Consider the following 14,307-nt stretch of genomic DNA (forward strand, 5'->3'; position numbering starts at 1 on the left):
GGAGGCCGGACTGAAGAAAATACAAAGAGAACAGAGGCCCTTCCCCGTGATGAGTACCCATCACACCAGAAGGTCCACTCCACCCAGCTTAGGTAACTGGAAAGCAGCAAAACCCTGGAGCCCCCTGCACCCTCACAGCCTCCTCATTCTCAGGGCAAACGTCCCTCCTGCCAGCTGGGAGGTCTCCCCTTCCTCTGAAAGAAGCTGGTTTACTCCTACCGGCTCTATCGTCAGCCTTCTTCCATCTACCCAAATTCCACCTGTCCTTCATGGTCACAGCCAAAATCCCAACCTTGGCGACCACTGCACCATCCACAAAGACCACCAGGTGGCCCACACCCCCGGAGCTGGCACGGGGGGCCCCCATGTTACATGATGTCTCCGTCAAGTGTCTCCCGTCCACGTCACAGCGAGGCAACATCCCCTCTCTCCTTCCTAAATCCGTGCGTGCGTCCCACAGCCCCGGCGGGACCGTAAGCTTCTAGAAGGCAGCTGTATGTGTTTCCAATACAGAAGCCAATGATGACACCACCAGCAAGTGGCATTAAGCCGGTCAGGCCCCATCCTCAATGCCTTGTAGTCATGATCTGATTTAATTCTCAACATAAGCCTGTGGGTGGGTGGGCATGATCGGCATTCTCCAGGGCTACATACAAGCGAAGAAGCTGAGACCAAACGAGTTACATTTGCTGGAGGCAAAAAGGCTAGCAGGTGGCTGTGCCAGGATTCCAGCTGGAGCCCGCCTAGTCCCCGGCGAATGCCCTGAAGCTGTATCCTAACGCTCACCCAGGAGCTACTCGATGAGACTTTATCGAAGAGCGCCAGATGCCAAACTCTGGTTCAACTGCTGGCCGGACCTGCAGTCTTTCCGCTTCCTCCCTCAGGGCAGCCCGCAGGACGGCAGGCCTAGGAGGTGGGCAAATCCAGCGTCCCTTCACCCCACAAACACAGAGACTGCATAAGTCCATCAACGGTGCAGAGAACAACACAGTCTTGATCCACCGGGCAAGCAGATCGTACAGTTCCCAATTACTTTCCGCGCTTCCTTTTAAGAGCCAGGCCATCCGTGTCGTCCTGTGTGACGACGAAACTCATCATCAGGCTACCGACACATCCTCAACAAGAAACACACAGCGACGGAAAAGTAGGGCAGTTCCACTCTCACAGACGTGTGCAAGAAGGACTTTTCCAGAACCTCGGAGCTCCGGTCAATGGGGACTCAGCTCTTTCCCTCCACCCTCCCACCCCCATAGAGACAAAGGATTAGGGAAAACAGAGGCGCCCAGGTTCCCGTGCGGAACTGGGAGCTGCACACTTAGAAAAGCATGAAGAAGGTCCCCTATTGAGCTGGCTTCAAATGTCTAATTACATGCATGATGTAATGGCATGCATACGTGCTTTACCCCTGGTTTCTAATGAGGCTGGCAGGGAGACAGAAACTTGGCACTTTATTCTTCGTGTGATGTGCTTGTTTTTATGCTTACTGTAACAGCTTGCCGGGGGAGCACTGCAGAGAGAGTCTGACAGCCTTTAAAAGACGTGACGAGGAAGAACCGCTCCCCGTGGATGTTACGCACGTGGAAAAAGGCCAGGACCAGAAACTCCGTCAGGAAGAAGGGTTATCCAAGGTAAGCAGCGCCCTCCGTAAGGGGGAACCCTTGACGGCAACCTCCCCGCCTTCAGAGTAAGATTGCGAGCTTGAACACCGGGGAGGTGGATGGGACAGGGGGGAGCCACAGCTATGGGATCTATCTGAAAGCAGCTTTCAGCTTCCTTGCAAAAGTTTCCCCAGCCAGGGGAAGGATCCACGCCTACCAAACAAAGCGAGTGCTTCGGAGTCCCAGGCAAGCACAATTCTCCCGATGAAAGAAACTTCGGTGAATCTCAGGCCCAGACCCTGGGAGGGCGGGACGTCAGCAGCTTATTTGAGAACGTGCCGCCTCCAAGCACAGCAGTGAGGAAGCAGTGAGAGGCGGCAGATGGGAAGGGGTGAGGGTGGGGACAGAAGCGCCACCCCGGCAGCTGTGGTGTCATAAACACGTAGCAGCCGATGGTGTAGACACGGGAGTCTCGAGCATCTGATTAACCGAGAAGCAGCTGTGGTAATTTGTGAACTAACTTTAAAAAAAGATCCATCGCTTCTCGGCCTTTTGGCTGAGATCGAGTGTAAAAAAAGATCCCAATACAGCATTATATTCAACTGTTGGGTAGGCTGCGACAACAGTCAATGGGCTAGGGAGGCCACCAGAGCGGAGACGCTCAGCCTTGGCCTGCTGGCGTGGGAGCACAGGGCCACACTAGAGGCAGAACCGGATTATAATGAGGCCCTACCTGAGACTTCCAAGAAACATTCCCTACAACTGGGTCCAAGACAGATCCACCCAATATTTAAGTCCAGCCTTAACGAAGGCCTGTATAGACCCAGACTTAGTAATTTGAGTCTAAGAAGAGACTCCTAAAACTTCCAATGAACTTGTTTGCTTGAACTCTCCCATTACAGCCCAAATAGAAAGGATACGCCATCTAATCATGTGGGCTTTTCAACTCAGCCCAAATATGTGGCAGATAAGGACCAGACGAAATTTCCCTTGCTAGCATCACATAAAGGAATCCCTCCTAGCAGAATCACTTCATTATAATTCCTTCCTGTCAACCGATAATTGTACCATTCTACACAACATATATCATTCTGCGGCTGGTGTCCTGTAAGATTCTCAAGAAGTCATGGCTGCTTTGTCTCCCTAAATTGAGGGCCCACCTTTGGTCTCATTTGAGAACATCGATCTGTATGCAGCTGGTGCTTATGAGGAGGTGTTGGATGTCTGTTCAATGAGGGCTAAGTGTAATGTAACCCAAACGGCTTTGGAATTCTGTCTCAGCCTCCTCTCTGCAGCCGCCTACTTTTTCTAGGGCAGGGTAATGGAAATTAGTTCAAGAAACGGAAAAAGTGTGATTTCAGTAACTCCACTGAGCTGGTTTCCCTCGGGAAAAGGACAGCTAAACTGACTATTGCCAGAAAATAAACAAGTGCTGTGTGCCCTCTATTAGTTATTTAAATTTAGTAATACCTTCGCGGACAAACAGAAGGTGCTCGGTCAGCTCCAGGGAGCACCAGCATACACATGACCCGACTGCGTCTCAACTGCCTTCACACCTGTACTCAGAATTCTCTTTACGGCTCAGCTGACGTGGGAAAGTCTGAATCCAGTACAGACGGGGGTCTAGGGGTGTCTGTGGACAATGAGGGCAAGTGTGAGTTCTCTGGAAGCCATGTGCTCACACTTGGGGGCCTTCTCAAAATACACGTTCCTTGCTTGGTGCACGACGTTCTCCCTGAACTCTTTCCTTTACACGCTTTATCTTCCTGGCTTTTGTAACTCACCTAGGACCGCGTAACGAGGTGCCCACACAGCCACCTTACCAATATCGGGGAGTCCAGCGGGCATTGAGGGGAGAAGGGGTGCCAGTCCTTCCCTGGAAGCCACAGCCGCAGCCCCCCGCCCACCCTCCACACCACTCCCAAACCACCACATCTGTCCCCAGGACACCGGACCCTCCCCTGGCCTGGCGGCTCCCATGCCAACCCTGTGATGTCATACAGGCAACACTGCATTTTTTCAACCAGAGTATATATTACCTAAAGTATCCCTAGAGCGAGATTTCTTTCTTTTTCCACCCCCAGTCCTAACAGAAATAGCTCAGAAAAGAAAAACTGAAACCAAATGTTTATGGCCACATCACAGAATCTCCCTCCACCAAGGAAACCAAGGTCTACGGCGCTAGACCACAGCTCTTAAATCAAAGCATTGGTACAAGCTTCCCGAATGGATGAGGGAAACCAATTGTCACAGTAGCAGCAAACATGCGAAAATAGCGTTCTTGCAAAATTGAAGAATGTAGCCCGGCCCACACGCGCTAGAATACTAATGTGAGTAATTACACAGGTGGTTATGCAGACGCGGAATTCGTGCTTCAATCTGGCAGAAGGCTAAACATTTCCAGGATAGTTTGCGAGGTTCGATTACCGCGACCTGCTGGCTAATTTCCTTTATCTCTGAAAGAACTCCCCCCAAGACAATCACTGCCCAAGGGGAAAGTCACTTCTAGAAACGTGTTCTACACAGGCAAGAATAAGGTACATTTACACTCCAGTGCCTGGACATTTGTAAGTCGGGAGCTCACCTGTCCAGCCGTGATTATTCTGTTGTGTCCTATAACTTCATTCGAACAAATCTTTCCTCTTCCAAACACTCATTTATTTGAAAAATCTCCGTTATCTAACATGTGCCAAGCCCTAGTCTGACATGCTGAGGCTACAGCAGTTAACGACATAGGCAACAATCCTTGCTCTAAGGAGGGTTACATTCTACCAAGGGGAAAACAATGCAGGATCACATAAGTAAGACACAGGGCACGGCAGATGCCAATCAGAGTGTGATGGAGGAAAATAAAGCAAGTAAAGAGAATGGGGTAGAGGGGTACAAGTTTTAAAATATCAGGGAAAACTACAGGGAAAAGGTAACATTGCAGAGACTACTTCGGAAGGTGAGGGAATGAGCCATGCCAGGTGGACGTCTTGGCAAAGGGGAACAGCGACCTAGTTCAAAGACCCTGAAAGAGAGGCAAGTCTGGGGGGTGGGGGTGGGGGGGGGTGCTGTGATCAACAAAAATCAACATTCTGCTAACTGCTTCATAAACTTGCTAAAAACTGCATCCCACGCAGAGATATCAAAAGACTTCATTCTGGCATTCGAGTTTTCTCTCAACTGTGTGATATCTGATGCTCCTGTGAGTCAGAGACATGCGTGTTTTGCCTTCCCGCCATCCCTGCGTGCACTGACAGCTCCTTGTTTGCATGGAGTCAAGTCCCAAGGGCCAAGGGCTCCAGGAGTATGTTTAGCCCCCTGCCCCCGAGTCACAAATGCCCATATATGGATTCAAGACCGGCTGTACACAAAGCTCTAGCTTTACCCATCCCCCATAACCATTCTCGCGGCCGGTGTTCAGGTCAGCTCCAGAAAAAGCTCAAAAGAGAGCTGAAAGGAAAAAATACCCAGTCTCTGCAACTTTTTTTAAAGTAATAGTGTGATCCAACCTTCTCTCTTAAAAGTTGCAATTTTTTCAAAAAGGAAAATGCAAACAAGCCCTTATTTTTGAACATGAGAAGAGAAAAAGGAGAACCATGCATGTAAACAGCATGGAGTGTGAATTCCTAGAACCAAGAGGAAGCTCAGGCCAGAGTGAAAAGTGGCAAGGACCTCTCTCTGTGCAGCTGGACAAGGACTATGTGCAGCCTGGATGTGTTACTTTTCCCTTCAAAAGTTTCACTTCCTCGTTTACAAAAGAGAGTGCATAATCCCTATGGTATAAAATTGTTGCAAAGACTAGAAACAGCAGACTAAAAGTGGCCAGGCTGTGAAAAGGTCAATTTTAAAAGGTTACTCCCGGGTGACTCCATTTATAGAACATGCTTGAAATGGCAAAATTAGACAGATGGAGAACAGATTAGTGCTTGTGAGGAGCGGGGGGCAGGGGACTGGAAGAGCGCTGGCTATGACTGTAACAGAGTACCGGGAAGGGTCCTTATTCTGCACCTTGACTACGGTGGCAGTCACATGTGATAAAACCCGCATAGCAGGCTCTCTCTCTCTCTCCCTCTCACACACATACACACACACACACACACACACACACACACACACACACACACACGAGTGCACATAAAGCCTATGACATTTACGTAAGGCTGATCATTGTATCAATGTTAATTTCTTGACTTCATAGTATATAATACTATCATGCAGCACTGGTTATCAATGGAGGAAACAGCGTCAAGGGATCTATAATTATCTAAGTAAGTGTTTTTTAAAGCTCATCACTTTTTTAAAAAGTGCCCTGCTCTGTAAGTGGCCTATTGGACAAGTAATGGTCTTATCTATAGACCAGAACTGTGAATCCCTACTTCTGGCTTTAGATTAGAGAGGAGACATTGAGCACAGTGCCTGAGTCAGGACACTCCGTGGGGGGTGGGGAGGGGGTGCTGCGGGGGGCAGGGCAATGCTGGCTATCACCGCCATCATCTTTGGACCCCAGCCCCTCAAAACCTCACCAATATCCACACAAAATACAAATACTCTTTATATAACCAATGGAGAAACTTACAGGAATCCATTTACCACAATAGGCAAAAAACAGTTATTCTGTCTCTGAATAACAAACACATATACACTATATACATAAAAGTCGTATGGAAAGAGACAGAAGAATACTTTCGTGATCTAAAGCAGCATGTTCCAAAGTGTTACCCAAGAAACACTAGTCCCTGAGATGCTCCCCCCCCCCAAAAAAAAAAAAACTCAATCAGTCAATCATCCATGGTCAAATAAATTTGGTAAATGCAGCATACAATGTCTCCCTCTGAAGTTTCAGTTAAAAAGAAAATCCCTATCCAACTTCATTTAATCTGTTTCTCCCCAAATTTACTTGTTCACAAAATCATTTTTATTATACCTACTGGCATCCTGAGAAAACACTCCCAAGATCTAGGATTTTAAGTGTCATTCTACATCACTCAGCTACTCAATTTCTTCAGCCATCACGTACTTCAGGAGAGACACAGATGGTTTCTCTCCAGCCTGTGCAGTGCGGTCTTACTGTGCACAGCTGGATTTCAGTAAACGTTTGCTGAATTTGATTCAACGCGAGTACACTTCCAGGATGACAAGTCCGGGGACGGGAGAAGCGACCACTCCTGGTTTCTTTGAAACACCTCACTTAGTTGAGAACACAAAAGTGCTCCTTTTCTGGAAGTCTCTAGAAGTTTCTCCAACTTTCAGAGGCCAAGGATTTCCATTATGCCAGTGTCTCTTCCCGAGGGACAAACACTCACAGCTGAAACAGCGGTTTATGTCGTGAGCTGATAAGAAATAAGCTTACGGGAATAGGCTCATGACCGAAATGATCATGACTCAAAACTACAGACCTTGAAATTCCTTTAGCAGGAACACACAGTGTTTCATACCAAAAATAAGGAAAGGGCTCTAATTATACTTTCCTGGAAAAGGTAATGAGTTAAAAGTCTTACCATTGCAGGGGTTGGAGTGGGGGGTGGTGCCTGGGTGGCTCAGTCAGTTGAGCTTTTGAGTCTGGATTTCAGCTCAGGTCATGATCCCAGGGTCGTGGGACTGAGCCCAGCGTTGGTTCCCCACTGAACATGGAGCCTGCTTAGGATTCTCCCTCTCTCCCTCTGCCCCTCTCCCCCGCTCTCACTCTTGCTCTGTCAAAAGTCATATCATGAAGATGACTTAAGCTTGAATTTATATATGAATTTCAAATGTCGGCGTTTGCTGAGCTCAGGCTTGGATGGGGGAGGGGACAAAGGGGAAATTCTGCATCCTAGGAAGGAACAGACGAAGAAACAGAAACAAGGGGAGGGAGAATTTATCCACCATCAAGCTTCCCTTAATCCACATTTGACCAGAGCCAAAGCCCCTGCTTTACAAGAACACGTCTCCATTGACAGGAGTAACCCCACACTCCAACCTGCAGAACCATGAACTGGAAAACTGAGAAGAAATTAATCACAACAATTTTAAGACAATGAAATTAATCCGAATAATCAATAAGGGGAAAAAAGCATTAGGGATTTTTTTAAAGCTCACAACGTATTTGGAAGAACAGACACTGCAAAATTAGCTCATTTCCATCCATCTCCTCTGTAAGGATGTAGAGAGAAGCGTTTATCATGAACCCCCGACATACTGAAAACAATGTCTCAATCACTAAAGGATAATAAAGCAAACGCACTGAGTGTTCCGCTCGGAAGGCACAATCATGCATTTTGGGAACCTTTCCAACTTGTCTGAAAACGAAAGGGCTTCAGATAAAACCTCAGTGTAACCCAAGCGTTCCAGTCCTTCAAGGTCACTATATAAAACTGAGCGATGGCTTAGATTCTCCATTTCCATCAATCAAGCTAATATTGCATGAATATGCCTGGCAGACTGATCCATTCTCAGTTAAGACTGGGTCTAATCCTAACACTTCAAATGAACTCCGATGCCCACGGACAGACATCAGTCCGTCCCTCCACTCTGTGTTCTCGGTGGCCCTCTCCTGCGGTGTCACAGGACCGGATCTGTCCTCGTGGCCACAATAATGGGAGCACCTCATGCCCTGGCTGTCCCAGCCTTCTCTCGTTGGCCCAAAAAATAAGATGGAGGAAAAAATTAAGTATTTTGCGAAAAAAAATATTTTTTTCTGGCAACTGAGCTGAATTTGACACAACAACAAAAACGTGCCTATGGTTCAGCAGAGATCCCAGCGAGCTTCCAGAACTTGGGAGGCCCCCCCCCCAGACTGAACAAGTCGGAGAAAAGAAAGTCAACAGAAAAATTCTAAACATGAGCCAAATAACAAAACCCCCTCATGGTCTATGAAAGTTTTCCTACAAGAAACTCAGTATCTTTTATATTCTCATTCCTTGCTGCCAGATGTTTTGTTCCCTGTTTCAAAGGGAGAGAGCTAGTCGGTCTCTTTCCTTCCCTCCCACCCTCCCTCTGCACACAGGAAACGGGGACTTGCCTAAATTCCTTTTCACACTGATGGAAGAGGGGAAAGCTTAGGTACTCTGATTCCTAACCCAATGTCCTATTAATAGAATGTTAAATACTGTGCCATTTTTAAAACAACCAAAGTGGAAGACAGTGAACAATGACTCCTTTGTGGCACTCCGGTCCCCTCACCCCTCAGGGAGGCTGATGCTGTCTTACCTGGAGGGCCCCGTCCCGTTGGACACGGAAGTACCTGCACAGTGACAGACCCCGCCTGACTGCAGGAAAAAAAAAATCTCTTTTTCAGTCCTTCAACATGCCTAATTAGGTCAATAAAGCCATGCTCAAAAACAAGTTAAACTTTTTCACTTAAAAAAAAAAAATAGAGCGGTGTTTTAAACCATTCGGCTGGCTTGGCCAACCCTTTCATTTACACGGTGGGAAAATGCCAAGCAACTGGCCCAAATACCCCCAGGGGGAAAGGCAGAGTCAGGGCCTCAGAAAGGAGGGGAGAGCAAAGCCTTGGGCTGGCTTCCCGGGCCCCTCCCTGTGCCCAGCAGGTCGCACAGGCAAGGATCCCCTGGGGGGGGGGCTGCTTCTCTGCAGCAGGAGGAGCGGAGGGAAGGCAACCCCAGGATCAGGGAGAAATGCATTAGTATGCCACCGGAGCCCAAAGCCGGTGGGATGGTCAGAGCTTCTGCTCTCAAATTCCAGACCCGAACCCACACGCCCGAAGGTCCGGGCTGAGCCGACAGGCTGAGCTCCCGCCTCGGTCTTGCTCGGCTGATCAGCATGTTTCTGTTGATCACCAGGCGGCCTGATGGCTGAGGCCTCCCCTGTCCTGCCACGCGGTGGTGAAACCCCAGCTCTCGGCACCTTAAAGGCTTTGAGCACCGGCCCCGAGTGGTGTCAACACAGATCACAGAGCCCACGTCCTTCAGGCTTCCCCTTGTTGGCCTGCACGGGAGGGTCCCAGCCACAGCAGCATTTGCAGACTGCCGCCCCGCAGGAGCGAACCAGGAGGGAGCCCTCTCTCTGTGACACCCAGTTAAGCCGGAGACCAAGGTGGCCAACCCTCACCCTGGCAGAAAGGGACAAACCATACGGGGCATGATTATACGTTCACATTTAGTTTCCAAACTGGGTGCCGCACACGCTAATCCTGGCAAAGATTATATAATAAAACTGTCCTCTTAAGAGAGTTCCACAGCACAGTGCCTGTCCACATGAACTGCATGTGACTGACACGTGATCGCGGTTCCCATCTGTGGGCCCCTCCTTGCACTAGAGCTTATATACTATATTCCGTGGTTTTGCAACGCATTTCCTGGCATTATCTCTCAGAAATACACGGTGCACGCTGCCACTGGTTTGCTTAGGGGACCAGCCTTGAACAAGCTATCGATTCCCGCATAATCATCGAGTGACTACTCACACTACCTTAGAGATACATCACATCCTAACCTTATATGGTCTATGGCAGGCTTTGTAAATATTTTAATGTCGCAGCGTCATAGGTAATACGCTGATTCATTAATTTCCTAACTTTTACTCTTATTTATGTATAGCATGTGCTCTAACCCCTAGAAAATAGAAACCCTATGTGTTTTTTACACATTCACAACGAAGTAACACGTCTTCTACGTTCACGTTCTTACTTTGTTTCTACTGTCTATCCAATACGACCAGAAATGAAAGTATCAGGGGCGCCTGGGGGGCTCAGTCGGTTGGGCGTCGGACTTCGGCTCAGGTCGTATCTCACGGTTTGTGGGTTCGGGCCCCACATCGGGCTCTGGTGCTGACGGCTCGGAGCCTGGAGCCTGCCTCGAATTTTGTGTCTACCTCTCTCTCTGCCCCTCCCCTGCTCACGCTCGGTCTCTCTATCAAGAATAAATAAACATTAAAAAAGATTAAAAAAAAAAAAAGTATCACATAACCACAGTGCTTCACCCAAAAATGAAACCCATCAAAAAATGACAGTCATTATAATACCGTTTGTTGATGTGTTTTAAGGCCACAGGCAAAACACAACCTAAGCTGTGCTCACAATTTAGTTCAGAAATAGTTCATTCACCTACCTATCAGATTAGCTAAGTTTTCTTTAATTGATATTAATTTTTATTGACAAAAGTGGTTTTTTAAATTCAAGTAAGACACATCTCTAATACTCCTTATATGGACAAAATCAGTGACTAGGACAAGTCAGTCCAAGTGTTGGGGCTGAAAAGCTTACAATCAATTCAGTTTAACTGAAAAAAAATTTCATCCTGAACTGGTATATACCTCATAAAATGTACGATTTCCAAGTCTGAGATGATCACACCTAGAAATCTGAAGTGTCCATAACCTTCCACCAAAAACAACGTGCCCATTGTCCTACATCAGCCCATCTGTAGCAAGCCAAGTTCAAATATTTGAAACGTTACTTCTATTACCACCTACTTGTTAGAAAGTCAATCCAAACTTAAGGAAGTACTTGGAGCTTCTATGTCATTAACCACATAATTACAGGTTGTTTACCCCGAGCTGGGGAACCCACCCCTGCTCAGGATGAACAGGAAACAGAAGCTTCTCCAGGCTTATGAAACATTAAATAATTAGAATAGTAACACCACAAACGTCTATGTTCTTTTAGAAGGCCGTGGCTCGGCGGTACCTATTTGTTGTGAACTTGAAATCTCAAAAGCACTTTCTCAACTGTAAAAAAGAAACAGACCCTGACAATATCCCCTCAACTAGGAAATCCCAATTATCCAATTCGATTTCGTTTATTCTAGAGGTTAGTCCTCCTGGGGAAAAGTCATCCGGTAACTGACTTTCCTCCACTCTTAATGGGCTGCTTGACCCTCCGCGGTATGAAGACATACCAGTCCGATAAAAAATCCCCAGTCCGATAAAAAATCCCACTAAAACATTCCAAAGGGAGGCGCAAACCCACCTGCGCAGGTGAGAGCTGGACGTAAAGAAAAGCCTGCAAAGGGTCCCTGGAGAGAAGTCAGTCTTTCCCACCATGGTTGACTACAGCCTGCACGATCAGCATCGTTCTAAATAAAGGTCAGCTGGACATACCACAGATTGCCAGGGTGCCTGCCTGGTAAACACAACTTAATGACTAATTCATGAATTCAAGAAACCACATAAAGTGTGGTAGCAGAAAGTCCGATTAACGCAAAATGAAACAACACCCGACACCTGTGATTCAGCCCCAGCAAGACAAGGAGGTGGCTGTCCGGCGATGCTGGGGATCAAGGGAGCCACCATATGGGATATCTGGGAGGGAGAAGTGCCAGGAAAAACAACCTTGCACATCTTTCCATGCAGGACCTTGTATTAAACTGAGAGTCCTTTCAGCTCAGTTTCTGGGGAGGTTTATATCCCACCAACTGAGAGGACCGCTGCCCCCGTGCCCAGCACACCCTCCCTTTAAACCAAATCTCTGGCTTTTCAAACCCCAGGTCTACTCAGACTCCCAGCTGGTGGGCTCGTCAAAACTAGGACTGCTTGCACTCACTCACTGAATGGCTGGCCCAGAAGTCTTACAGGGGGACGTCTGACCAAAAGAGCCTCTTTCCTGTCCCAGAAGCCTCAGGAGAAGCGTTCTGTAGGAGGGAGCAAGCATCAGGGCAACAGGAAACAGTGTCTCAATCTACCCCACCAGGAAAGATAGTCCGCAAACAAAAAAAGAACTTCTAGAAACTTCTAGAAGAAGTTCTAGAGACCTATTGTGCAACAATGTGAATATACTTACCATTGGACTGTACCCTTAAAAATGGTTAGTATGGTAAATTATATGTTTTTACTATGATTTTTTAATAATAATAAAAAAAAGGCTATTCAGCCAATGCAGCATCCAACACCACACAGAAAGCCAAGGAGAAAAAGACAAGTCAAGATGGCAGCAGGCATCTACTCAGAAAGGTTTTGAGGTGCTTACTTACTCGCTGATTGGACAGAAAACAAAAGTCGTGAAGAGGAAGGCAGTTCTCCTGGCACCTTGTCCGTAAGACAAACAACAGGAGGGGGCATTCAAGCCATTGACAGTTCCTTCCTTGGCCCGTCTATGTGGTCCTAACGTCAGAAGCATCTAGGACATCAGTGCTGATTCTGACGTCTACATAGGAGCCCAAAGGGCTCAGGGCCCTAGAGGTGACATCCTCGTACCGAGAGCTTTGCCACTGGGACTCTGGCTCTGAAGAGGGTATCAGGGTCCAGATCTACACCCCTCCAGAATATTGGTAGGAGGGTGCCTGTCAAGCAGACTTGCCAACCTGATCAAGGTGGCTTCCCGCGGAAATCGATGAAAACGTGGGAGACTCGGCTGAGGCAAATGCCAGCCGAGCGTAAAACTAGGTCCATGAGGGGCGCCTGGGTGGCGCAGTCGGTTAAGCGTCCGACTTCAGCCAGGTCACGATCTCGCGGTCCGTGAGTTCGAGCCCCGCGTCAGGCTCTGGGCTGATGGCTCAGAGCCTGGAGCCTGTTTCCGATTCTGTGTCTCCCTCTCTCTCTGCCCCTCCCCCGTTCATGCTCTGTCTCTCTCTGTCCCAAAAATAAATAAACGTTGAAAAAAAAAAAAAAAAAATTTTTTTAAAAAAAAAAATAAAAAAACTAGGTCCATGAGTAGAAATGTCAGGGGTCAGATTTCAAAGTAAGAGAGAACTTTAAAATGACTGAAAATCTGCAACAGTATTAGACTCTCCTCCCTAGGCAGTGAATGACATCTCTGGAAATGTTGGAGTAGAAGCTTTTGATTAGCTGAGATGCTGGGTTTATTAGGTCCTTCCTAAATCAAGCTTCTGGGGTACGTGAGTTGGGAACGGGTTTGGCTACAAACAAGAGAAAACCCAATCACTTCTTATGTTTTTATTCCACCGTCCGTAGCGTGTTGACTTTTATCTTCACGTGTGTTACCTTCTGGCCACAAGACAGAAGCCCTACCTCCCAGCTCAAGCCCATGGCGAAGGCAAAAAAAATCTGAAAACGGGAAGGGACGGCTCCTGAATCAGAAAGACATGACCTTCTCAGAAAGCCTCAGTGTACTTTCCCTTTTACTTAATTGGCCAGAATGTATCACACGGACATCTCTGGGCCAGGGTTTCTCAGCCTCAGCCCTAGTGAGAGTGTGGCCAGATCATTCTTAGTTGTAGAGTGCCATCCTGTGACTTACAGGACGTTTACCAGCAGCCCTGGCCTCTACCCCACAGATGCCAGCGGCACCCCACCCGCAGCAGTGACGATCGAAAACGTCTCTAGACACTGCCAAATGCATCGTGGAGAACAGAATCACCCTTGGTTAAGAACCACTCGTAGACTAACCTCCACTCCATAGGATAAGACAAGGAGGGTGGTGAATGGGGTAGTCAGCCAACCAAGGGTTTCTGCCCCTAATGCTTTATACATTTCTTCAATGTTTTCAGATGAGCTGCCTTGCTACCGTACCAAATATTTTGGAAAATTTGAGAGAAACATACAAAATGCTTCCACATTAAAAGTACTGACAGGGGCGCCTGGGCCGCTCAGTTGGTTAAGCGTCCGACTCTTAGTTTCATTTCAGATCGTGATCTCACACAGTTCATAGGATCGAGCCCCGCACTGTCAGTGCCGTGCAGAACCTGCTTGGGATTCTCTCCGTCTCCCCCTCTCTCTCTGCCCCTGGCCTGCTTGCACGCACTACCCCCTCTCAAAATAAATAAATAAACTTAGAGAAAAAAAAAAAAAAACAAGTACTGACAAAGTTTGAGAAATCGAGATTGAAGCA

At 47.6% G+C, this 14,307-nt stretch overlaps 1 protein-coding gene and 1 long non-coding RNA gene across 13 annotated transcripts in view; one reads left to right on the forward strand and one right to left on the reverse strand.

The window, feature by feature from the left end:
• Positions 1-3,057, forward strand: part of LOC123607933 — a 35,113-nt gene extending 32,056 nt beyond the window's left edge. The window contains exons 3-4 of one of the 2 annotated variants that reach the window (XR_006716989.1): positions 1,493-1,628; positions 2,501-2,698. This is a non-coding gene — a long non-coding RNA (uncharacterized LOC123607933). Of the gene's footprint in view, positions 1-1,492 lie in introns of both variants that reach the window. The other variant, XR_006716990.1, reaches the window with a different exon arrangement.
• Positions 1-14,307, reverse strand: part of CARMIL1 (capping protein regulator and myosin 1 linker 1) — a 310,299-nt gene that overhangs the window by 230,288 nt on the left and 65,704 nt on the right. The window lies entirely within an intron of this gene.

Source organism: Leopardus geoffroyi, chromosome B2, assembly GCF_018350155.1.
Source record: "Leopardus geoffroyi isolate Oge1 chromosome B2, O.geoffroyi_Oge1_pat1.0, whole genome shotgun sequence".
Taxonomy (NCBI): domain Eukaryota; kingdom Metazoa; phylum Chordata; class Mammalia; order Carnivora; family Felidae; genus Leopardus; species Leopardus geoffroyi.